The 27,302-nt window shown below is 43.5% G+C and overlaps 2 long non-coding RNA genes across 4 annotated transcripts in view; one reads left to right on the top strand and one right to left on the bottom strand.

Annotated features, from left to right (window-relative positions):
* LOC148687297 (uncharacterized) overlaps window positions 1–27,302 on the bottom strand; it is a 35,503-nt gene that overhangs the window by 7,049 nt on the left and 1,152 nt on the right. For 2 of the 3 annotated variants that reach the window (XR_015947861.1, XR_015947863.1), the window contains exon 2: window positions 2,660–2,870. This is a non-coding gene — a long non-coding RNA (uncharacterized LOC148687297). Of the gene's footprint in view, window positions 1–2,659; window positions 2,871–10,175; window positions 10,348–27,302 lie in introns of those variants that run through there. The other variant, XR_015947862.1, reaches the window with a different exon arrangement.
* LOC148687298 (uncharacterized) lies at window positions 23,774–24,836 on the top strand. The gene is made up of 2 exons (XR_015947864.1): window positions 23,774–23,951; window positions 24,518–24,836. It is a non-coding gene; the product is annotated as an uncharacterized LOC148687298 (long non-coding RNA).

Raw genomic sequence — 27,302 nt, 5'->3', positions numbered from 1 at the left:
TTTTGCATTACTTTCTATGGGAAAGCATGCCTTGGTTTTAGAACGCTTTGGTTTTTGGAACAGACTTCCGGAACGGATTAAGTTTGTAATGGAAAACCTGGTAACACAATGACGTTTTAACTTCGGTGGACAATTGGTTTTGGTTTGTCTGAATGGCTTCTTTTTGTTTTTGTCCTCAGGGATATAAAAAGGAGGACTAATGGTTAGTCATTGTCATCCCCATGCTGTTAACCCAAACTCATTTACTTACATTCTTTTGGCTTTCATGTGACTCATAGTTGTATAAAAAGTAAGAGATAGAAGAGAAAATCTAGAAATGTTGCCATGACCTTTCACTGGCAGGGCATCCAAAGAAGCGTATGCTTCTGAACACCAGTTGCTAGGAACTGCAGGCAGGCAGAGTGATGTTGTGCTCATGTCCTGCTTGCAGGCTTCCAACAGGCATTTGCTTGTCCCCTGTAAGAACAGGATGCTGGACCAGATGAGCTATTCAGCAGGCTCTCTCTATGCTCTTAAGCACTGCCAGAATTGGGTACACTTTACTCATTTGGACATTTAATTGGCAGTATAGTGAAGAACAAAGCATCTGCCCTACTGCACCACTACCGTGTTTCTCCTTTTTTAAGACGTAGGCATAATATAAGACATAGCAGGATTTCTAAGCAATTGTGCGATATAAGCCATAACCCGAAAATAAGACATAGTGATAGACCCTTCCCCCCTCCCGCCAGCAAACTCCCCCCCCTAAAAATCTCTCCCCATTTTGCTGTCGCTCCAAAGACACGTATTTCTTTTAAAAGCTTGTAAAAATGCACCGAAGAGCCATAGCTGCTGGTTGCTGCAGACTCGTGATTTCCCCTCCCGTTCGATTTTTTTTTTTTTAGCTAGGCTGTGTGAGTGAAGAGGAGAAAAGTGGCATTTGCGGTGGGGAGGAGATGAAACAGGAGGAAGAAAAGAGGGGCGATTGAAGACGCTGCCTTCCCCTTTAGGGAGAGACTCTGTGTGCGCGTCTCTCTCTCTCTCTCTCTCCCCTGCGTGTCTCTCTCTCTCTCTCTCTCTCTCTCTCTCTCTCTCTCTCTCTCACACACACACACACACACACACACAGAGCCCACCTCTCGCTTCCCCCCACCTTCCCCCCTTTTAAAAACCTTTTAAAAAGTGAGGATTCTTTTTCTTTCTATTGCTTGTCTGTAGAGCTGCCCCTTTAAGGATTTTTACTGGTACCGGGATCGCTGCCGGTGGCTTCTCGCTGTTTAGGAGCTACTAAAAGTTAACATTTTGTGGGTAAGAGAAGCAGTTAGGACCAGCAGATTATCTCACCCCGCTTTCCTGCTGGCTCAATTGCTACAATTGCTACCATTTACCATTTTAATTGCTGCTCAACTGCCTTGTTTTCTACAGTATCTCTTATCAGCCGGTAGCCTCTTTGCTATCAGTGCTACAAAGTGCTACATTGTTGGAACTTTCGCTCTTAAGTCTTGGGCTGGCTGGTAGAGATCCTTATTTGCTATACGTACTGCATCACACAGATAGATTCCATTATACTGTACTGGTTTAAATTTAAGAAGCTCCAGTGTAGCAGATTGCTATTAAGTGAGTCCCCACCTGGGAGGAGAGAGAGAGAGAGAGCAGCCCTTCGGAGGAGCTCCCTCCCTCCCTCCCTCACGAACATCCCAGGGCCGGGGAGAGAGGGCTGGGCCAGGGACGCACACACTTCCCTTCCCTCAGACTCCCTCTCACGGAGTTTGGTGGTGGCTGTTGCCCGTCCTTTTCTTTCAGTCAAGAATCCTGCCCCGCAGGGAGCCAGGGAGCAAGAGGGGCACTGCTCCTGACGTAATAAAAACAAGACATTCCCTGAAAATAAGCCACCCAGTGTTTTTTTGAGGGAAAAAAGTTATAAGACGGTGTCTTAAAATGTGAGAAACACGGTAGCTAGATTTACTCAGTCCAGCAGGAGGATACATACCTCTGGAAGCGCACAAGAACAGCATGGAGGGAGTGGTCTTTCTGTGGTTGTTTATTCTCAACACCCCATACTCAGATTTATAGCACTTAGTAACAGCAGTGGCTTCCCACAAAGAATGCTGGGAACTGTAGCTCACCCTCCACAATGATCAGCAGCCTTAACGAACTTCAGCTCCTAGGATTCTTTGGGGACACCATGTGCTTTAAATGTACGGTTTGGGAAGGCCAATCTGTTGCAGCGAAAATAACAAAAGAATCTGTAGTTGCTTGAAGATCAACAAAGTTCCATGACATAAAATTTCTGTCTTAATAAAAGGGTTCGCCTTTAACTGAGAGAGGTACATGCAGAGATTTGTTGGTTATTATTATTTAATATTTATAAATGTAGATACCATGGTTAAAAACTTACTGATGGTCCAATTCTTCATGAATATTTTAAAACCTTTTACATTTCCATCTCAAGTAATGGCCATCACTATGTCTCTTGATGCACTGCCCAAATGATCATAAAGCCCAAAAGGCACATGTGAATTTATCTTAAGGCAAGAGGAGAAGGAGCCTGCTGAGTCCAAGGCTACTGTACCACCAGCTGGAATGCTGGACCAGCCTCTTGATACTTAGCCTGAGGCTGGAGGTCTGAAGCTTGCAGAGCCCTCATAGATGCCATCCCCTGTTGTCCCAAACCTCTCACCTCCTTTGCAGCTCCTGGTGGCAACCAACTCCCCAGTCTGTGGCCTCCTGGCTCCCTTTGTGCTCCATTATTGGCAGGTGTTTATAAAAATGTTAAACCACATTGTCATCCAGCCATGATACTGGGAAAGGAAGAAGCCAGTCAGTCACTGGTGTTTGTCATGTGATTGGCAGAAGTCCAGACAGAGGAATCAACTTCATCACTCTTCTTTCTAGAAGGGAAGAGATGAGCAATCCTGTTGAATCAAGTTGCACACAATCCATAGGCACCAACTCTGTCCTCAGCCCTCCCCTAAGTATGTTGGGAGGAGGCTGAGCCCCCCAATCTTGAGGGGCTGGGCTGTGGTGGCGGAGGGCCCCACCAGGCCTCATGGCCTCTTCCTTACACTCACAACATCACACAGGTGTGTCACATGTGTGGTGTCATGTGCACATGAGCCCCCTCAATCTTGAGCATAATTCAGTGCCTCTGACACAATCACCTCAATTTTACATAAAAATAGGCAAACTGGGGCCAATGTGGTATAATTTTAAAAAGTAATTGGTTTGAAAGGACGAAATCAAGTCTCGGATTCCTGCCTAGTTATGACTGGATGGTCTCAATCAAATCACTGTCTCTGATTAATTTGTTTGTATCCTCACTGGTTGCTTGTGAGAATAAAATGCTGCTTGTTTCTTGGAGGAAGAGCAGGAAGATGCAAATGTAATAAACTACTGTTGGCAAATCATTACCCTTTCTTTTCCAGTAGTACATAAAAGTAAGGATCCATCTCTGAGCAGGGAATAGTCAACGTGTTGGCTAAAATACAGATAGCACATAAGCATGATTTATCAAAGCACATGCTATTTTTATCCACTATTAGAGCCTTTGTAACAGCCTATTAAATAATTTCATATCACAGTGATTGTTGCATGATATGTTTAGCCAACAAGACAAATGGGCTCTGTCCAGTCTAATGTCACACAGATGGAAAATTATGTTTTCAGCAAGGATGTATTTACAACATTCCCATCTCCAGTTTCAAAAAAAAAAAAAGATGCAGAAAGGGAAATGTTTCATGCATGAGTTAGTGTTCAGTGACAGCAGTTAATATTTTTACAGAGTATCATATATTGTGTTCTCCCTCAAAGGGAGGACCAACTAAGTTTGTTATTGGTATGAGCTTTCATGTGCATGCACCAATACCAATAGGAAACTTAGTTGGTCTCTAAGGTGCTACTGGAGGGATTTTTAAAATTTTGTTTTGACTACAGCAGACCAACATGGCTACCTACCTGTATCAATACTCCACTTTGTGGTATCATCACATGAACATTAGTACATCATTAAATGGAATCTTGGATGATTTTATACTCTACACCAGGGTTTCCCAAACTTGGGTCTCCTGCTGTTTTTGGATTGCAGTTCCCATCATCCCTGACCACCGGTCCTGCTAGCTAGGAGTGATGGGAGTTGTGGTCCAAAAACAGCTGGAGACTCAAGTTTGGGAAACCCTGCTCTACAAACTGACATATTGGAATAATTTCTACAATCATTTGGATGAATACTTCAGTCTTTGGTTATTTGCTTGAAAATACTCTCCCCTCTTAAAAATAAACCAGTTGTTCTAAGTGTACGCAGAAGTTTCCTTAGGGAACTCAATATATAGCACCTTACTACAGTAAAAAACTGCCTAGGCCAGCGCTTAACTCTTCTATAGGAAAAAAAGAAAGAAACAAATCTCACTGGACGTCAGGTTGATGCTCCTATTCTCATGTGAGCCAATTAAATAATGATCATTGGACAAAACGGAGTCTTGCTATGTAGCAGCTTACCACCTATGGGGCTTGTAATATTATACTGGATAGGTTTTGGAGAGCATAATAAATCTGAAAGCAGCAGTTGCCTTAGCAACTGTCTGTAATGGAGAGCTGTTGTGAACGAATTTTCTCTTCTAACTTTTCAGAAATGAAGCTCTTGCTTTCAATTAATATAGCTACAGCAGGGTCCTGTGCTGATTTTTTCCCCCTCCTTCTCTTTCTTTCCGTCATTCAGATCATTGATTGTTTTGTGTGGTTTTGCTAACAGGGGACTGGAAAGAATCCAACACAATATAAGAGGGAAGCTATTACAGAATGCTTAAGGCCTTCTATGAATAAAGCATCTCTAAAAACTACTTGCTGTAGGCTTAACAGGGGCCTATTCTTCCATGAACAGCTCCTAGAATTTGTCGTGACTGATATTATAGCAATGTACAGTACACATGAAATATGTGCTGGGTCTAGTAAGTATGGCTCACAGTCAAGCATGGTGCTTAGGAAGTCCATTGACTTAACAAGTTGCAACACACTTAACACACCGTACACGGTCTTCTACATATAGTTCTGTAGTTTTAATTTTATTGTTTTATTAAGTATGTGCAATGTGGGGGTGACAGTCTGAGGCAAGAAACTGTTGTTAGGACTGCTGCTAACACAGCTTCCCAAATAGTTGGTTAAATTAAAAATTAATACATAGAAACCACATGTAAAGAAAGCCAGGTCTCCTGCGTCACTTCCTGAGAAATTTGTGCTCCTAATGCTTTTAAACAATTAATCTACAGCCTAAAAAGAAGAGGGAAGAGAGCTAGAAATACGAGCACTTGTTTTGCTAGACTCTTTTGGAGCGCATGGGTATCATTTTAGGATTTTCTTCTAAACATCTCCCACTTCTTTTAAAATGCATGGAGAGTTCCGTTGCAAATGTGTTCCATTGTTGTCATTGTGGGGATGGTGTATGAACTGAAACTTGCTAGACAGGGTAGTTTGGCTGGGCAGTGCAATCCAAGGAACCTGCTACTCTGGCGGGTTGCTAATGTAAGCATAACATTGGCATAGTTTAGGTAGGATCCAATAATCTATGACATTTGTGCAGAGCAGAATGACAGTGTTATTGGCTTCTCCATTGTGTTCAGTGGGGTATGTGTTTCTACTTATGCAACCCACTTTTGCTGGCATAATGTGCCATCATAGGAGTCCATCTCTTGGGGGTCTCAAAGAGCTTAGTATATTGATGTTCCTGCTCTTCCCTCTATAGCACCTGTTTTCAAATCCCTCTTTCAGTGGTGGGATTACTCTACTGATGCACCAGCCATAGGACGCCCAATGCCAGCATATATTCTAGAACCTAGACCCAGCAGTTTGGAGGCTTAGTTGAACACCTAAGGCTCTCCAGGCAAACTAACTGAGAAACAGGATTGTGCTCTTTCTGTATCAAGCTAGAGCTGTGCTGAAAATTTCAAAAATGTTTTCTTTTTGTCCATTTGTTGGGTGAGTAGAAGCAAGATAAAGCAGTTGGAAAACTTAAGGGGCAAAACTCTCTGATGTTTTTTGCAAGGGCAGCTGCTTTTTTAAATTTTTACTTAATCTATAAGGTGATCAAGGGCTATCTATTTTTAACTCTCTCTTTTTTAAAACGTAAAAATGAAGCACCTCCCTCGACCACGCCACTTTCATTGCTGCAGGGCTTTCTCCCTGCTTCCCACTAACCACACTTCACAGAATGTATTGGGAGTAACACCAATCACAGCCTTCCCAAGGCATTTGACAAAGTGGGGTCAATGGGAAGTGGCCGAGTGGCTCTTTCCACAGATTCATACTAGCTGCAGTTCCTGTTGAGACCCTATAAAGTAAGTGGAACCCCCCTCGCAAAAATGCCAAAGAAAAGCATAAGAAAATTGGGCCCTGTTTTAACAAGGAAGATAATATTATTTTGGGGGGAGGGTGATTTTGATCCAGCCTACACAATTTGCAGCCTACAAATACAAGGTAACATGTTTTCATGAGAACAGCTATAGGTAGGTTTTAAAATGCATCAGAGGGCTTTGCTCAAAGCTCTCAGTCCATGGACAAACCCGTGCTGCATCTCTTTCAAAGGAAAAGACCTTTGACTTTGTTGGCAGCATGTAATTTGATCTTGCCTTTTCAGCCCTGTGAAAGGGACAGCAGCAGATCTGTTGAGACTTGTAACTCAGACTATTATCAGAACGGAAGAAACAGATGGGAAGAAATCGAATTCTGTGCTTCAGAGGCAGAATTGGCTTGTTTTGTTAGTGTCAAGGGACCTTTCGTTGTGTTGCAGCATCTGCTAGTACTATCCCCAATGCAGGAGAGCTCAGCATCAGCTATCAGATGAGGAGAAAACATTTGCATAAAAGATTGCTAGCGGTTTTGTTACCTGAAAGAACAGGTCTTCTGATTATCTGCGCATTGGGCAAGGAGCCTGAAGTGTATTTTGCCAACAAACCAATTCCCTCATGAATGAATGAATGATCAGACTCCGTGATGAATGTGGCATGGTTTAGCAGCAAGGGCTTCAATGTTACTGAGCAGGGATGGTTTCCAGATAATGTTGGACTCAGGCTCCCATCAGCTTCAGCCAGCATGGCCAACAGAGATGATAGGAGATGAAGTCCAGGAATATCTGGAGAACAATAGGTTAGCCAGCCCTCCTACAGATTGTGTGTACTTGAGCATCATTGAGCTATCACTTACAAAAGGACCAAAGAGAAAAGTAACATTAAAAGAGCACAATCCACCTTTCCCACAATACATTTATTTACCTTTAAGAATGAATTATGTGAGGAAGAACAAACAAACTTGCTCATATAATGGCAGAAACTTGTTTTGTCACCTGACTTAACTATAGGATCACTCCAGTGCTCCTATAACCAGTGGCCATTTTTTATTTTAATTTGAGGGGCTCATGGTGGGAATGGAAGATAAAAATTGCTTCAAGGGCAATACAAGGGTTCGAATACACAATTTGTATACCAAACTGCCTCCACGGAGGTCAAGCCTGTAAAACCTGCCTAGTAAATGACATGGCTAAACTGGAATTTGAATCCAGGTTGGCCTGGTTGAAATTCAGCAGTCTATTCACTTTGCTGTGCTCAGTCCCTATAAATGAAGGAAAGGCACAGTCTTCCTTTCCAACAGGGAAGACAGAGAAGGACTTAATGCAAGAGATGCAGAAGAAAACTGCCCAATATTTATCATCAGCGATGTGGATTTTCAGGAAAATTTTGACTTGGAATTTTCCTTACGCAAATTAAGCTAATTCACATCAGAGCATTTTCACTTTGAATCAGAAAATGTTCACTCTAGTAGGCATATTGTACTTGGATTTAGCAAGCAAACTAGAATCTTTGAAATGGCCATGATTGCCAGTGTTGTATTTGCAATGGGTATCCATTCATCATTACTAATGAACTTAGGCAATTTGAAAACCATTTCTGCTGGGAATCTTTTTTTTGGAATCTATTTTTTTTTTGGTCCCACATGACTGGCAATTATGAGCAAGGCTGCGTAAACCCAGAATTCTGTTGCCAAGATTTAAGGGAGCTCCTATCCAAAGTTCGCATCTGTGAGGACAGGTTGGAACAATAATGGTTTGGCACTTAGTCATCAGGCTTCAGAAGTGTCCAGATTAGAGGGCTTTGGTGCCTAGAAACTTAATTAAATGTGGCTGCTTTTAAGTACCGTGTGGCTTATGGTGACAGGAGCCAAGAACATCTTAAGTAAACAAATCAATTGGAGGTAGTATTTTCTTGTCATTTGGTGCCTGAAAGGTTGCCAGCTCTGATAGATACAAGTAGCAGCGGCACAGTGTTGTTAAGTTTCAAAAGGTTCAGCATGGAAGATTAATGAATTTTTTGCAGCTAGAACAGACTCTTGTATGTTTGATGTCATCGGGAATATGGCCTACCTGATGTATTAAATTCTTTGGAGGTGACCTGAGCCCACACAAATAATAATAATAATAATAATAATAATAATAATAATAATAATAATAATGTCACCCATCTAACTGAGTTGCCCCAGCCACTCTGGGCAGCTCTCAACAAAATATTAAAAGCCTAATAAAACATCAACATTAAAACATTGACAATAACCAGATTTTTTAAAAAAGTGCAAATCCAAGGAGAATTCAAACATGAAGTGATGATACATATTGCTACAGCTTCTGGCTAATCATTCTTTTGTTAGTTGGATTGCTGGTCAACAGAATCATAGTGTGGGATGTCCACCACCACCTCCTGGCTGATGCAGGAGATCCATTTCTGCAGCAATTCTAATAGGTGGCCATCCCAACACCTGCTTAAAAACCTCTAATGTCAGGCTTTGGGGAATCAGCTCTCCTCCCCGCCCCCGCAGTAGATAAGAAGATCAAAGAAAGGAATATCTTACCAGTTAATAATCACAGCGAGAACACATCTCCTAGAAATGGCGGTGCTCCCAATTAAGGACTACACCCCCTTCTGTCCCTATTAATTTACGTCACTCCTACATTTTGTAATCTGAGTTGTACCCTCTGTGCTTTCTGTTCTGAGACTTTCTGAGCTCTTCTTGACCATGGGCTGGGTGGAGGAATGCTGTCCAGAGACTGTAAATCTGTTAACCCTCTCTCTTCCATTGTTTCTTCTCCTAGCTGATCCCCATCCAGAATTTCCCCGCTTCTGCCTTCTGAACTATGCCCCTCTGCAAACCACTGTTCCAAATCTATACTGATTTTTGCAAATCACTCGGGGCCTTTTTTGGCTCAAAGATGGAGTATAAATGCCATGCATAATAAGGCAAAGAGATAAAAGTTTTAAAAATGAAACTGTCTTTCTCTCAGCAATTAAACACCATAGAAAAGTTGATGATTTCTATAGGCTTATCAGAGAGGCTTTAATAATATGGTTATTTAATTTTAATTTTTTTTAAAAAAGAAATTAACTTAATGTTCAAGTTCAGCCCCAGCAGTGTGGATGCCAATTATAGGGTAGTTATTTCAGGCTGAAATGTCTTATTTGTTCTCACAGCTTGTTAGCAACAGAATTCGAGAACAGATGTCTCAGCAGAACAGATGAGCACAGTGGGCTTTGAGATTATATATATATTTATTTAATGTGGCTTCTTTCCCGCTTGACAACCATCTCGAGTCTTTTCCAATGTATTTGAATAAACTCTGTCTCAGCATGGTGGAAGAAATTAAATATAACCTTTGAAGTGTTTTTGAAGTGTTGGGGTCAATTCTCTTAAAACAAGATGAAGAGGACAGTGCTGTGCTAATTATATGGATATATTATTCTTGCCTGTTTAAATTACTACATCCAATTTTCATTTGACACATTAAACCAAAAAGGTTACATATTACTGTACTGCATGGCATTGTAAACAGAAGCACCAGATCTGCCCTTTCCTCCTACTAGATATTTTTATTTTAAGCCAGTTTGACATTTGGCCTACATAGATGTAAGAATGGAATATTCTGAGTACTAGTATTCACTAAGTAATACTGAGCGTTGCATCGTATGGGGTACCTTAGTGGAGGTGGGAGTTGGAGGCAGTGCACCTTAGAAGTTCTGTGTATGTCTCTACCTGGTTTTTTTAAAAAAAACTTTCAATCGTTTATACACAGCCAACATTAGGGGGGGGGGGAAATACCATGGTGGTGAACAGCATAAAACTAACAATAAAAACTGATAAAATAATGACAATGATAATTTATTTACAGTATATGGTTGCTCCAGCCACTCTGGGCGGCTTCCAACACATTAAAATATTAAACATTAAAAGCTTCCCTATAAAGGGCTGCATTCAGCTGTCTTCAAAAAGTCATATAGTTGTTTATTTCCTTGACATCTGATGGGAGGGTGTTCCACAGGGTGTGCACAACGACAGAGATCTATTGATGTGTAATGAATAAAAAAATCAAAATCAAAATCAATAGATCACAGCTAGATCTCCCTTCAAGGAAAGTTTAGGTGAACAGATGAATTTTAAGAAAACACCTTATTACTGCAACTGCTTGGCTGACATTCACTGGAAGTTCATTCCAAAGGGCAGGTGCCACCACACTAAAAGCCCTGGTTTTGGCAGACATAAGACCAATCTCGGGACCACATAGCACTAATAGGAGTGTCACTCATGGAGATCTAAAAGTGACCAGCTGGGTCACAAGTAGTGCTGAGGGACTGCCGCTCTTCATTTTACCTTATGGGGTTATTATGCAAGGTTTAATCCTGCCCACCATGCTTTTTAACATCTACATGAAAGTGCTGGGAGAGATTGGGCCCTGGTGATTTGGGATGAGGAATTGTCAGTATGCTGGTGGCATCCAGCTATCTTCCATCTTCCTCCAGAGGTAGGTGAGGCTATGCAAAGTCTCAACAAGTGAACTAAGATAAAGGTGGAGAAACTGAAGTTCATTAACTACTAACTTAATTTGGACCCCAGACTCAACCATCCAAGTTCCCCTTTAAATTATTCTGAATGGTTCTGATACATAGGAAGAGATTAAAGAACTAAAGAAAAGTGTTCATTCTTAAGGGTGTTGATTATTATTATTAATAGTAATACTACTACTATTAATAAAAATAATAATAATTAATAATAAAGTTTTATATGAAGTAGGGAAGTGCGCGGCCGGGCGCAACACACAGCGCAGCTGCCGGGGGTGCAGCTCCACGGCAGGTGGGCGGGCGCCGCTCTGCAGCAGGCGGGTGGGCACAGCTGTGCAGCGCCCCCCTGGCGGGCGGGCGCCCTGGCGCCACCCAGCCTGGCCGTAGGGCTGGCCCTGCATCACCTTGTCGACAAAGGTCTGTATAGTTAAAGCTATGGTTTTCCCAGTAGTGATGTATGGAAGTGAGAGCTGGACCATAAAGAAGGCTGATCGCCGAAGAATTGATGCTTTTGAATTATGGTGCTGGGGGAGACTCTTGAGAGTCCCATGGACTGCAAGAAGATCAAACCTATCCATTCTGAAGGAAATCAGCCCTGAGTGCTCACTGGAAGGACAGATCCTGAAGCTGAGGCTCCAATACTTTGGCCACCTCATGAGAAGAGAAGACTCCCTGGAAAAGACCCTGATGTTGGGAAAGATGGAGGGCACTAGGAGAAGGGGACGACAGAGGACAAGATGGTTGGACAGTGTTCTCGAAGCTACAAACATGAGTTTGACCAAACTGCGGGAGGCAGTGGAAGACAGGAGTGCCTGGCGTGTTTCTGGGATTCTTCTGCCACAGGCAATGTTCGAAACTCCCATTGTTCTAGGTGCATTTTGCAACAGGGAATTGCATTAGTGTGAGCAGTTTCTGAGCTCTGGGCACAGCACTGGGCCTAAGATTTCACATTAAAACTGCAGAGTGGACGGAAAGGAGGACCTTTTTTTGCCACCCCACTTCCAGCTACTCTCTGAAGACTGTAGAAGAGACCCTCTAAAGAATAGTAGGGTGGGTGGGCAGAAGGACTAGACCATGTGAAAAATAAACATAATATTTTAGCTGCAGTTCATTTATTTTCAGCTTTGTGTTCTTGTTCACAAAAAAGCATGCCTAGACATTCTGTTGTTGCGCCCATAACCTAGGTTTAAGGTGTTGTTTAGCTGCTGGCTTTCATACCTCAGTTTAAACACTGGCCACAGGTACCAAAGTAAAATATGTCCCTTGACTTGGAGGGATGCCATTTGCTGTTGTGTTGCTGTGCTTTGGGCACCAAAATATCTTTGGCCAGCCTTGGCAAAGACTCTGAGTTCTGAGCAAGACAAACTCTGCTTTTTTCTTTTTGTGTGAACTACCTGTATTGGAGCAGGTGAACTGTGTGACTTCTGTTTACATGGTGTTCTCCATCTAAACATCACGGGAATTGTGAAATGTAACCAGGCCACAGAAAAAGTTGGAAAGCTCTTAAGTGCCTGTGGGCTAAGAGTTCATACAAAGAAGCTTTCACCTCTCTCTCTCTCTCTCTCTCTCTCTCTCTCTCTCTCTCTCTCTCTCTCTCTCTCTCTCTCTCTCTCTCTCAGTGATTACAGTCTAGCTCTGTATGTTCTTATTCAAGACGTCTTGTGTAATTCCCTCCTGGGAATCAGAGCACTTTGGCTATTGACTGCGTTGTTTTTGTAGAAAGCTGTTTCTGTGTGCACCACAGAGGCTTTCTTTTTAACATCTGCTGTAAAGGGAATTTACAAAGGGGCAAATACCTTCAAATCAGCAGTGCGTCACATTGCCTGCTACTAATAATGGCATGAGAAGGTATAGTCCATACTTCACTTGCATTATCTGACCTGTTATTTCTCCTTAGTGCTCAGCTCCTAGCAGTTTGTATGCAAAAATGTTGTACTTCATTAGAAGCATAACCTCCCATAATGCACTGCGTGTTATTGCACTTCTCAGCCATTATGTCTTGGAAGTTATTATTTGCATCATTGCCTTAAATTTGCCATAGAGCCAAACAGAATATGCTCTATGTATGGGTGGCTGCTGCTGAAAACTGCAGCTATGTGTGTCTTGGTCCTCCCATCATCATGGATAATATAACTTGGGACACAATTATAGAATTCCTCACCCTGCTCCACATAATTGGCTGCCACTGCTGGGAGAACATGGAAAGCTGTTACCTGAATACAGGGGTAGTTTGCACAAGACATTTCAGAAGTGCGATTTCTGCCAATTTGCATTTAGCATGGAGGGGCCATAGTGCCGAAGAGTATAAGTATTTTTTTAAATGTTTTTATTAAAGATTTTCTTGAATTACAAAAGTACATACAGTGTCTCTGTTTTCCGTTCATAGAACCTTTTCAACATATCAATGTAAGGTTGGGGAAGAAGAGAGGAAGCGAGAGAGAGAGAGCGAAAAAGAACCTACCCACATGACCGCTGACACAAAAACCTTGCACATGTACTATGTAAAAGAGCATGACTAATTGTTGGATAGCGCCTCTGTATTTGAGCTCCCACTGTGTTTTACAATCCACAAGACAGTGACAAGACACTCTCCTACCAGCAACTGTAGGCAGAGGAAGGTGAAAAGGCGCTTGGTACCAGCTTACCTCTTGCCTCCCTCCCCCAAATATCCATGCCCCCTGGGAAAGGAGAAGGAGCTGCCAGGTATTAGCCCATCCTTACAGCAGCAGGTTTAGCAGTCTCAAAGCGGAATTGACTCACCACCAGAGGAGAGGTAAGTAAGAGGAAGGGAGAGGCAGCCTGAATAAGCAAGGCACTGCTCCCTTCATGGGATTCTAAAAAAGGCAAGGAAAATCCAAATACAGTACCCGTTTAAATATGGAAGCAACTGACAAGTGTGTTTGGAAGTTCGGGCATGCTTCATTTCATGCATGGCATTTAGCTTCTTCAAACAAGGCTTTGACCTATAAAACTATTGGGAGGCAAATGTAGAAGCCTCATGTATTTTAAAAAAGTGATACATTGTATAACATTAAAAAAAGCCATCCTTACTCTACAATTTAATTAAAGCATCTATTCTGATTCTCAGAATCCAATTATTGTAGATATAAATGCACAAAGCAACTCAGTTAGCTGCTTGAAGAATGAGGCCGGTCAGTCTCAGACAATATAATTAGTGTTTCCTCATTCCTCAGTGACTTAACGTACCAACTAGTAAACTTCCATAAAATCAGGGAGCATGAGTCACTCATTTTCAAACTGTTCCTCTTCTTATTAGAGCCATTATTTATAGTGCAAAATAAAGGGTATAATTAAAGGCACCCATTTTATTAAAAACATTTGAACTTTATTAATGCTCTTAACCCTTCAAGATAGTTCTGCGGAAATTGAAAAATCAGATTAAGAAGGAAGGAAACAAATTACTGCATTAGAAAAATAAGGAATTACATTCATAGCTGCAGTAGGAAGCATGTGTCATGGGACTGTGAGAGTCAGGACTAAATGCAGGATTCATTAATCTGTCACAGTGCTAGACAAGACGTATTGAACTGCTCTAGCTCAGGGTTGGTCAACTCCAAAGAGACTGCGATCTACTCATAGAGTTAAAAACTGGCAGTGATCTACCCCCTTTTGGGGGGTTTAGGTCAAAGTTGTTAAGCTTTTTTAGGGAGGAGGAAAACCATGTTTTTAAGGGGTTCAGGTCAAAAGTTGTTGAGATTTTTTAGGAAGGAGGAAGTCCCATTTTTAGGGGTTCAGGTCAGAGTTGTTGAGCTTTTCTGAGGTGGGAGGAAAGCTGTCTTTTTTGGGGGGTATGAAGGGCTAAAATGATGAGCATTTTTTAGGGGAGGCAAAGTTGTTGAGCTTCTTTGGGGGGAGCCAGCAGGGCCGTCTTCAGCATACCTGGTGCCCTGGCATGATGGATCCCTCCGGCACCCCCCGCCCCTTTTTCCAGCGTAGCGGGCAGGCGCAGTGCGGCTGCCGCCTGGAGGGCCAGCGCCCTGCGCCACCCAGCTTGGCCGTAGGGCCGGTCCTGGGGGCGCTGCCCGCCCACTGCTGCGACGCCCCTGCGCGCGCGGCGGAGGCGGCTCCAGGCCCGCATGCCTCCGGAGAGCGGCCTGAAGCCACTGAACAGCTGAGAGGTGCACCTGGGGCCGCCTCCGCCGTGCCTCTCTGTGGGCGCAGTGGCGCCCCTGGTGGCCTGGCGCCCTGCGCCACCGGACCCGGGCCTAGAGATGGCCCTGGGAGTCAGTGATCTACCAGTGATCTGCCACAGATGTCCAGTGATCTACCGGTCTTCTTCTTCGGCAATCACTCGTAGCCGAGTAAGATTGTCTTCCATAAACATGGTTTTAACAATGGGTCTGTAAGTGACTGTGGAGGCCAATTCTGGATCCACAGGTCCTTCCACAGTGGGGACATTGGTTTCCAGGTGGCAGTTGATCATGGTGTGGATTTGCCAAGCGTGCCTTCCTCTTAGCACATTTCTCCCTTGCGTCCTGAGATCGAGTTTCTTCAAAGCCCATGACACCTTTGGTAAAGGCTGTTCTCCAACTGGAGCGCTCGCAGGCCAGTGTTTCCCAGTTGTCAATGTTTATACTACATTTTTAAAGATTTGTCTTGAGACAGTCTTTAAACCTCTTTTGTTGACCACCAGCATTATGCTTTCCATTTTTAAGTTCGGAATAGAGTAGTTGCTTTGGAAGACGATCATCAGGCATCTGCACAACATGACCAGTCCAATGAAGTTGATGTTGAAGAATCATTGCTTCAACATTGGTGATCTTTGCTTCTTCCAGTACACTGATATTAGTTTGCCTGTCTTCCCAAGTGATGTGTAAAATTTTTCGGAGACACCGTTGATGGAATCTTTCGAGGAGTTGGAGATGGCGTTTATAAGTGGTCCATGTTTCACAAGCATATAGTAAGGTTGGTAGTACAATAGCTTTGTAAACAAGCATTTTGGTTTCCCTGCGAATGTCCTCAAACACTCTGCAGTTCAATCGGGAGAAAGCCGCACTCACAGAGCTCAGGCGATGCTGGATTTCGGCATCAATGTTGGCCCTTGTGGAAAGGTAACTGCCTAGGTAGGAGAAGTGATCAACATTTTCCAACGTTACACCGCTGAGTTGGATTTGTGGCGCTTTGTACTTGTTGGTGCAGCACTTTGGTTTTTTGGATGTTGAGTGATAGGCCAAGCTTTTCGTAAGCTTCTGCAAAGATATTTAGGATGGTTTGGAGGTCATCCTCTGAGCGTGTGCACACTACGTTGTCATCAGGATACTGAAGCTCTATGACAGAAGTTATGGTAACCTTACTTTTTGCTTTCAGCCTGCTCAGATTGAAGAGCTTTCCATCTGTTCGATATATGATTTCTACTCCGGTGGGGAGTTTCCCGTTGACAAAGTGTAGGATCATGGCAATGAAAATAATGAATAGAGTTGGGGCAATAACACAACCCTGTTTAACACCTGATCCCACTGTGAATGGTTCACTTTGAGAGCCATTGTTATCTGCGATTGTTGCTGTCATATTATCATGGAGGAGCCGAATGATGTTTACAAATTTATCTGGGCAGCCAATTTTCAGAATGACAGTCCACAGGGCATTACGATTTACAGTGTCGAAAGCCTTAGTCAGGTCAATAAACGCCATATACAGGGGTTGGTTTTGCTCTCTGCATTTTTCTTGAAGCTGTCGAGTGGTGAAAATCATGTCCCCTGTCCCCCCTAGAAGGCAGAAAAAACATTTTGGGATTCAGGAAGGGTCACCTGAGATATTGTTACCAGATGGTTTGCTAAGATCCTTGCAAGAATTTTGCCGACCGCAGCTAATAGAGAGACACCTCAATAGTTTCCACAATCAGTTCTGTCACCTTTTATAAAGAGATTGATAATTTTGGCATCCCTAAAGTCTGCTGGGATTTCTTCTTTCCCAGATTTTTTCGATGAGCTTGTGAAGTTGTTGTGTAAGTTCAATTCTGCCCACTTTGAAGATTTCGGCAGGTATCCCATCAGGTCCACTGGCTTTGTTGTTTTTTAATTGGTTAATAGCTGTACACAACTCTCAAAGATTTGGAGATACTGCAAGCTCATCTCTAACTTGTTTTTGCGGAATTTGTGAGAGGACCTCAGCAGCTACGGGGGAGTTGCAGTTAAGGAGATGTTGGTAAGGTTCTTTCCAGCGCAGTGCAATAGCTTCTTTATCTTTTAGAAGTGTGTTACCATCTGTTGAGTGTAGGGGGCATATGCCATGATTTATTGGCCCATAGATGGTCTTTGTGGCTTTAAACAAGGTGATGATCCAGCGAGTAGGGATCTACCTGTTGGATGTGCCTGCTCTAGCTCAATAAGTCAACACAACTGATTGAAGTCAATATGAGGTGAACAGTACTCACCAGCATGGTGACCAAACAGAGCAGGGTGGGAACCTGTGGCCCTCCAAGCAGGCGCGTAGCAAGGGAGGGGCAGGGGGCGGGGCTCCCCTGGCTCCAGTCTGGTGGGGGCAGCGCTGCCGGCCCCTGGCCGGCCCCGGCCTCCTCTGGCCGAGCACACCGCTGCCCTTGCTGCAGCCACCCTCCACCCTCACGCGCTGCCTGCTACCACCCGAGCAGAGCTTGCACGCCGCCGCCCTCGCAGAGCTTGCTTGCTGCCCTCGCAGAGCGTGCCAGCCGCTGCAGCCGCCCTCACATGCCGCCGCGGACTGCGCATGTGTGGACATGCGCAGTCCGGTCTGGTGCGTGCGTCATGACATTACGACGCATGTGCCAGGGTGGTCTGCGTATGTACTGCCCCGGGCAGCCAAGCAGCACCGTTCGCCACTGCCTCCAAGTATTGCTAGACTCCAACTCCCATTTCCAGACCTCAGGGGGTCCTTGGCATGGGACTGCCAAGAGGCCCCTGTCCCGCCCCCTCTCACATACAGTGGCTGCTATTTCTCTTCTTTTGTTTCTTTAACAGTAGCAACACATATTTCTGTGTATAGTTGAACCCGAACTAAAGATCTATAGATGGATCAGCCTCTGCAGCCACAGCAGGCGCTGTGATTCTCCAATGGTTTGACTTCATTCCCATTGTCTTTTGAGACAGACCAGCACATTGTATGTTGGGCAAATTAGACTGGCAGTTGGCCACTACAGAGCTTCACTCTATTTCAACAGTGGCAGCACCACGTGCTCACTGCTAAAACAGCCACACAGGAGTGAGGGCTGCAGCAAGGCCATGCAGTCAGGTCAAGCTGACAAGGGGCCCTTCTGAGCTGCCAGTGGCTGGCCTGGCCGACTGCTGGTACAGGGCTTGCTCTCAGATAAAGAACCTCCTTCTTCTAAAGTGGGAAGTCTTGAAAATTTCCCTGGTCATGACTGACATACTTTAGTCATTGCTTTCCGACTGGGAAATCCATCAAACTCTGAACCCTCCCGTACATACAAAGTAGTCAGAAGCCGATCTATGCAGTTGGAACACTGACTTGAAGCCAATGAGCCTCTTCAAGATGGCACAGAAGTTTCCAAAATGAATTGGATCAGATATTCTACATTCCAGTGGGCAGAGCTGAAAGGGGGCAGCTGAGAAGCAATACAGTTATTAAATAATAAGTGTACATGTTGCAAAAAGAAAATCATGATTTTGATTTTATTATGCAACACTCAAAACTGCAGTGATATTAAATATATAGCATCTCAAAAGAGAAAAGGAAAGCTAGATATACAAAAATTAAATCACAAGTGGGAAACATTCTTACCATACAGAAAGCACTGAAAATTGTCAGCCTTAATCAGAAGGCAAAAGCTTGGCTCTAAGTATGATTTAATATATGTGTGTTTTCAAAACTCTAGCATGTTTACAAGACAAATCTTTTTTGGAACTGCCTTGCCAGAAATGGAGTAATCTCTGTTGAATTCCAGGAATGAGGAGGCACATAAACTAAAACGCTTTACTGTTGCTTAGACCAGTGCTTTCAACATGAAGCGCTGGATCTTGTGTGTGTTGAAGAGGTCACATTTATTTCTCCTAATAGTTTAAGTATTACAGAAAGAAGGAAAATAATTTGTTAACTTAACCAATAAAACAGGCTCTAACAGATGACAAAAACAGTTGCCTGGTTGCAGAGGTTTTCTATTAAATACTATGAATATCCATGTTTGCTCGATACTAAATCCAACTGAATTCAGTGTGGGATTAGGAAGCATGTTTAGAGTTGCAACTTTTGAGTGGCTGTGAATATTCTTAACAACTAGAGGCAAAGGCAGCACATATGGGATGTGTTTCCTCTCCCCACACTTGTTCAGAATATCCAAAGCCACAATCTGGAGCAATCATGGTAAATACCATATGCCCAAAAGCTCTGGCCAGTTTCAGCTTCTGGAGATGTGCTTAGCATATCTTTTCAGATAGGCATGTGCCCTTCAAACAACAAAGATGTGCTTTGTGAATGATGGAACTGTGAGTTTTCTTCGTTGTATGAAGCAGCACTTTCAAAATACTGATTCCTCTTGCTGAGTCATACGGTTGCCAGGGGATTGTTCACATGTCATGAGGCTACACAACTGCTTGTTGTTGTTTTATACCAGGCCTGTCCAACTCCCAAGAGACTGCGATCTACTCCCAGTATAAAAAAACTGGCAGTAATAATAATAATAATAATAATAATAATAATAATAATAATAATACCCGGTAATAATAATTTATTATTTGTACCCCACCCATCTGGCTGGGTTTCCCCAGCCACTCTGGGCGGCTTCCAACAAAGATTAAAATACATTAAAATGTCACACATTAAAAACTTCCCTAAACAGGGCTGCCTTCAGATGTCTTCTAAATGTCAGGTAGTCATTTATCTCTTTGACATCTGATGGGAGGGCGTTCCACAGGACGGGCGTCACTACCGAAAAGCCCTCTGCCTGGTTCCCTGTAGCTTTCCTTCTTGCAGTGAGGGAACCGCCAGAAGGCCCTTGGAGCTGGACCTCAGTGTCCAGTGATCTACACATTGTCATTGAGGACTGACTATGAGTTGTTGAGCTCTATGCTAAGTGAATGCTGCAGCCAAGTCTGTTAGGTATCTCTTTGCAAGGCTGAAGGGAAGTCAGGCTTTCTCTATTCTCCGCTTGGACTGAAGATGTCAATGACTAGTGTAAAAGAGAAATTGCCAGGAGCCACTGTCCTCTTGACCTGATGAGAGACAGAGAGGCTTGACTTGCTCTTTCTGCTGAAACCATAGCTATGGTCACCCCCCTCAAAAAACAAACAAACAAAAAACTAATGGAGGAGCAAGATCTGTTGAAGTGTTAATGCTATGAATCCTTCCACCTTATGTTCAGCCTGTATATATGTATAAATAAAACCAGATACACCACTGTTTCCGGTAAGCTTCATTCCAAGGAAACCAAACTAGGGGTCTATGTTGGCACCCATGAAATCTCTTACCACTGGAGTGCACGTCACAATATAGTGCCCAAGTGGGTATCCAGGATGCTGTCATATAGGCATTCCTTTTATAAGAACCAGCCTGGATGATCTAGGATAATCTCTTGGTTTTTTTAAAAATAATAATATTTCCTCTAAAACAGCTGTTGGAACCCCTACATTGTATTGGGACCACTGCAGTGGAGAAGATGACATTTAAACCTTTTCTTCCACAACTTTCCCCATATATAAATCCCACAATGTACCAAGCAAAGCATTAACTGCAGGTCTTTCGTACTTTTGGAAATTACCATGCTGTGCCCCCCCCTTTTTTTGTAAAGCTGGCAAGTATACATTCAATTCAGCTTGAAAACAGAGAAATACTTCCACAGCTTCTGCCTTAATGGGACAGATTTTGTCCAGTTGATGAATAAAAAAGAAGCCTACTGAAAGCACTGTTACGGTTTGTGAAAACAATATAAAGGACTCTTGGTCAGTAATATCTGATTATCATATTTAATGCTTAACACTTATGCAACAAAATGCTTTATAATCTTCAGAGAGCTTTATGGATACTAACTGGCTAATCCTCACATCAAGCTTGGGGTGATAAACATTGAAGGTCACAGCATGAGATCTTCCCATAGCCCTAGTTTGTATATAAATCTGGCCGGTATGACAAATATATTGTCCTACAGGTAAGAGGTGCCAAAGCCAAGAATACTTTTAGAAAAATCTACACACCTATCAAGTGATGCAGGCAAGAGCGTAGCAGTTGGTTAGCATCCTGGGTATATTTCCCCCCACTTTGTGCCACTTGCTTCAAAGTAATTGTGGGAACTTTCAAAGAACAGGTTATTGTTACAAGCTGTGCTATGCTATTCTCTTGTGCCAAGTGAAGAGGGATAGATCTCTTCCTAATGTTTTATACTATAGCCAGCTAGTTCAGCGTAAAAATTAGGTGGGCTCCTTAATGTCTTCAAATACCCTATCCAGTTGGTAGTTATCAAAATATGCTTCATGGACTGCTACTAGATTTGCTATCATATATGTACACAAATGCATGCTAACCTATAACTTAACATATGTATTCTAATTTGGAGAATACTCATCTTGGGATCTTTACTGGATACAATTGTGTACACACAGGGGGGGGGGGAAACACATTGGCTATGATTGCTTACTCTGGGGGATTTAGCACTGACCAATAAGAACAAAATATGAGGCTGCTTACTCTGCGAGGCCAGCTCTTTATAAGAGTAATGGGGTTTAGGGATAAGATCAAATGACAATGGTCCACACTGATTTAGAAGCACTAGCTTTTGCACCTTGAAATACCAGTATAGATACATACAGAGAAGGCTTGGTTTATATACCACCTATATGTTATTTGGACCATATGCTTAATTGCTATTTTATAGAGAAGAGATAACAGAGGTGGGGCATGGCCTTATATGGGATTACGAGGTGGCATCTTAGAGACTTGACTTTGCTGTGAGGAAAGTGGAAGAACCAGGAAGAGAAAAAGTTACATGCAAGGTAGTAGTTCCTCCCCCTCCCTTTCTCCCTTTCTCTAGAGTGCCTGAAAGTGGACAAGATGAGAATAAGGAAAATGTTATTTATGAAAATATTTATTTACCACTATATCATAAAAATATATATCAAATCAGTTTAAAGCAGTAAAACCATGCAATAAAACAATTTAAAAGTTTAAAATATCGTGGGAAAGGTTACATTTACTTTTCCCATGGTAGAGGGAAATCAGGTAGAAAAAAGGCTTGGATATATATATTTAGCATAATGTAGAAGTGCCATGGGGTCAGGAGTTCACGATGGAGTTGGTTGTGACTTTTTTGTTTGTTTGTTTCCTCGGGGGGGGGGGGGCCAGCATTCCCATTCATTCATTACAGTATTGTATTTGTAAGGTGTCTTTCCATAGTTAAAACCAGGCTCGAGGTGGCTTACAACATGAAAAAAATACATAATTACTAACATTACAAAACTAACTGTAAACAATAAATAAAACACATCAAAAAGTACACAACCAAACTGACTTCCACATAAATAGTAATAAGATCTAAAAATAAAGATACAAAAAAAAATAACATCAATAACTGCAACAACCTCCCTCTAAATAACACCCCAGCACATGAGTCAGTTCAGCAACCTTAGTTTTTGTAGCCAGAGTCAGTCAGGGCCCTGCTCTCCCAGGCCAGGTGGGAAAAGGCAAGCAAGGTACAGAGCAGCTCATCCAGGACTCCTAGCCCTTCACAAATACCTACAGGACCTACTAGATCATGCCCCAGAACCACTGAGAAGCAAGCAAAAATGCCTGCTTCCCTTTAACTAGTCTCATTTTATTTGATATGGGGTTCTTTAGAACCCTTTTAATATGGTTTAAAAGATTTTCCCTGAGGGAATATAAGTGGCAAGTGCCTTTCTGCTGAGATGAGAACAGACTATTCCTGAAGAGACACATGGAGGAGGAGTCCTGAACACGGAGAAGGAGGAGACAAGGAGGGAACTACCGGTAGCTAAAACTTAAGGAAGGAGAGAGAAGATATGTCAGCTACCATGGGTCATCATTTAGGGAGGGGTAAGGTGTCTGGAAAAGAATGGGATTCACCCCCCAAATATCAAAGTACCGGGAGAGGGGAGAAGGATTTCTTGGTGGCAGCCCCTAAATTATTGAACTCCTTCACTACTCAGATGTCTCTAGCATCCTCTTTTCACATCTTCTTTAGTATACTGATGTACCCCTTTACTGAGTCCTTTGACAGTTTCAGCTTTTTGTTGTTGAATCTATACTGTTTTGTTTTGGTTGGGACTGTTTTACTTGTTTTTATGATTGCATATTTTGTATTTGTTTTTATATCTATATGATTAAGATTATATGCTGCAATCTGCCTTGGCCTGTATTGTGAAGGGCAGGTAAGAAATCTTATTTAAAAAGTATTTAAAATACTACAGATAGACAGAGGAGGGGAGCAGGTGAGGTTCACAGCTCTTGAAATGTGAGGTTGCATTTGGACATTAGCCATCCTCCAGCTCCCATTCATTCTAACACCTTATAAAGCATTGGCCTCCTTCCTTCAACTTTGTCTGATTCAGTGGCATGTCACTTATTTCAGAACAGATAAGGAAAGCTATCTGGCTGAACTGAATAGTTACAAAGGTAAAGGTAAAGGGACCCCTGACCATTAGGTCCAGTCGTGACCGACTCTGGGGTTGCGCGCTCATCTCGCATTATTGGCCGAGGGAGCCGGTGTATAGCTTCCAGGTCATGTGGCCAGCATGACAAAGCCGCTTCTGGCAAACCAGAGCAGCGCATGGAAACGCCGTTTACCTTCCCGCTGTAGCGGTACCTATTTATCTACTTGCATTTTGACGTGCTTTCGAACTGCTAGATTGGCAGGAGCTGGGACCAAGCAACGGGAGCTCACCCCGTCACAGGGATTCGAACCGCCGACCTTCTGATCAGCAAGCCCTAGGCTCAGTGGTTTAACCACAGTGCCACCTGGGTCCAACTATAAAAGTCAGCATTTATCAACAAAGCCCCCTGAAGAAGAAAAACTTGTTAAAGATAGAATCTATGCAACCAGGAGCAACTTGGACTAGGATAGAAAACGCAAAGGAGGAAACTAAAACTACTGTAATGATGCCAAGTGGTAACAACCTAACAACTATGCAAATAACAGAATCAAAGCAGGTACGCACTTTTTCATTTCAATTCTTAAGAGGAGAATCCAAATGGTAAACATGAGATTATTTGCAACCACAATGACCTCACCATGGGATCTTCCAATACTGTACTTAAGAGGTTAATTATAAAACTTCCAAAACACTACACCTTACCATTCAGAGGTTGGTTATTTCATGGCTTTTGTAAGAATGAAGTGAGCTCAAGTGAGTAAGAGCTCTTAATCAGAAGCAGGGAAATGTTTTTAATCTATAGCTATAATCAAAGGAGGCAGAAAAAGGCCCTCCTTTTCTTCCACTCTGCAGCTTTAATTTGAAATCTTGGGCGCAGTACTGCGCCCTGAGCTTAGAAACTGCTCGCGCTAATGAAATTCCCTATTGAAAATGTGCCTAGAACAATGGGAGTTTCGAACACTAGAGACAGGATAATGCTAACATGTTGACCAGTGGGCCTCCATTGGCTCAGGGCTGAGGTTCCCCACCCTTGCTTTGGTATGAAGTCCCCAAGGCTGCAGAATTCTGGATTTCACCAGCATCTATCTCTAACAAAAGGTTGTCATATATTTTCCTCACCAGGTCTGAACTTACGCTGGGCAAAGGTTCTGAAACACAGTGTCCCTATCAAGAACAATGAAGCTGCCAATGAAGAGGGGAGGTTGCTACAGCAGCACACTATGTGATGAAAAAGGCACAGGGCCATTGATGACACAACCATTCCAGTTGATGGATGGGTATTAATGTTGTCGCATGCTAAGCATTGTAGATGTTTACGGGTATCTTTTGCCATGCTTTAATGGGTGCCAAGAGTGGTTACACAGAGGACCCCGGCACGATATTCACCAGCAGTGAACACGAGAGCAACACTTACAGATTTTTTAAAAAGCATAAGTTGTAATTTTCTGCTTTGTTTCTGCACGAATTCTTGCAATGTATTTCAGTATCACTTTAGGTCAGACATGTGGCTTCTCATTTGTTAAAAGGATTATTCATGAAGCGGTCAGGTGTCTGGGTCACAGAAAGCACAGTAGGCAATCAAATCACAGACACATCGGAAAAAGGCCATGGCAGTGCTGTCTCCAAAGGCAGCACTTCATTTCCCCGCGTCTCCTCCCACCTCCCCCATGAATGTCAAGTTTTTTAACCAGGGCAATGGCAGCAATTCACTTATATGAGAGAAATCAAAGGGTTGCATATGAGGTCTGTATATTCCTCACTGGCCCTATTCTCTGGGGTAAGAGGCAGATTTCGTCTCCCCACAACTGTGTCCCAGATTGTAGCCACTGAAAACCAAGCCTGCTTCTATCCTTAAATGCTTCATGTCAGGGATGGGGAATCTGTGGGCCTCTGGTTGTGGTTGGGTTGCATCTCTCATCATCTCTGATCATGCTGAAATGTCCAACAACATCTAGAGGGCCACGGGTTTCCCCCCTTCCCTGCTGCAGCATCAGATTTAGGGCAGTGTAGAAGTTCTCCCATGCAGGGTGTTGGGCTGGTGCCAAATTGATAAGATCCATAATTGAGAAGATACATTTGGGGGCCCAAATTTTTGCCTCACTCAAGGAACCATATTATCAAAGTCCACCCCTGCCTGCTATATAAATAGTCTAGGTTCTGCTTCTCTTACTTTCTCTCACAGAGATATCTTAATGAGATCCACCATTCAGAATTTGGAACGGAAGTGATTTCCTTTAAACTGGTCCCCAGTTCTGCATCAAATTTCATGCCCTCTTATTCCTCTAAAAGTCTGTAAGTACATTTCAGCTCAGTTTACTGCAGCAGGAAACATGTAATTCTGTAGGATTAGCTAAGGTGATCTGGTGCCTTTAAGAACACCAATACTAACAGCACAATTTTATGCATGTTTGCTGTTCCATTTAACAGGGTTTACTCCCTATTACATGCAGTTAGGATGCTGCAATCTCAAACAGACTTGCTAAATGGAAGCCCCAATGAACTCAGTGGGACTTGCTTCCAAGTAAACCTGAACAGCAGTAGTTCCCAACTGGTGGTCTGTGGACCCCAGGGAGTCTGCACAACCCAACCATGGGGTCTGTGGCACCATTAACATAACAAAAACTACCCTAGAGATATCAACATTTTCAAAAATAGGGGGTCCATGGCTTGACGTTTGAAGAAGAAGAAAAAAAGGGGTCTGCAGTACTTACCGTAGCTACTGTAATTGGGAACCACTGCTGTACAGGATTCTGTTGCACTGCACTGCTGCAATATAGCAAAGATATAGGATTGATTTTTAGTGGATTTACAGGTAACTTTGACCAACTGTAATCTAAAGGCATATTTTGCATGAGGGGTGGTCTAGAAATATTTGTAAAAATAAAATCAACTTACTGCATATTGCTTAAATATAAGAAAAATTGACAACATTCAGCCCAATGAGGGCCAAGCACGTAGGGGTTCACTTACAGGTGGGAGACCAAATGTAGAGCCACAAGAAAAACGCCCTGTCACAAACCTATGGGTATCAGGCATGGTGCTTGCACCAATGGCTGCCTTAGCCCCACCACACACTTAGGTGTCACAATTTCCCACAGCGCTCCTCATGTAGAATTGCCTGGAGGGGCACTGTGTGCTATAGTGTTCAGTGTGTGGGACTAGGCCCTGGGGGTATGTGTGTGCGGAGGCCAGGGTTCAAACCTCCCACAGGGCCGTGAACCTCACTGGATGACCAGGGCCCAGTTCCTGTGTCTCAGCCTAAATGTTGTGGGCAGGCCTTTCCCCCCTAGCCGGAACTCACCTCTCAGGTGGGCTCTGTAATGTGAGAGAACAAGGGAGGCGTTCACGGTGAGTTCTGGCACAAATATTTCTAGAAAAATAGCCCTGGTTGTGAGGGATTAAATCAGAAGGGGGAGAACCTGGAGGCGGAAAAAGGGGTGCAAACCAGTAATATAAAATGGCGGCTTGGCAACTCAGTCCCACGGCACTGAGTGAGGCAGGGCAGCTTGTCCAGAGCCGGCCCACCCATGAGGCATGGTGAGGTGACCACCTCAGGTGACAGGATCCACTGGGACAACAGATCTTGATGTCAATCTTCCTCACCCCCCCTTCTGATGTAGATCTTCCCTTCCCTTTATTCCCTGGCAAGGAGCGAGGGCGCAATGGTGGGGTCCACCGTCCACCTCAGGTGCCCAAATGCCTTGGGTCTCGTCTCCCTGGGGGTGTGTCCTGGCTCGCATCCTGCCCACAAAGTCTGCTGCCCTTGCCTTCGGTTTCCCTCCCTGGCGCGCCCTTGGCGTCTCCCCCCACTCCGCCTCCCGCAGCCTCCCCGGCTGCCTATTCGCATTCCTCTCGCGCGCCGTTCCGCCTGCGTCGTAGTGCCGAGGACCTTTTTCTCTCGCGCGCT

This window comes from Zootoca vivipara, chromosome Z1 (assembly GCF_965207765.1).
Source record: "Zootoca vivipara chromosome Z1, rZooViv2.hap1.1, whole genome shotgun sequence".
Lineage (NCBI taxonomy): Eukaryota > Metazoa > Chordata > Lepidosauria > Squamata > Lacertidae > Zootoca > Zootoca vivipara.
This window is presented reverse-complemented; position numbering and strand designations above follow the sequence as displayed.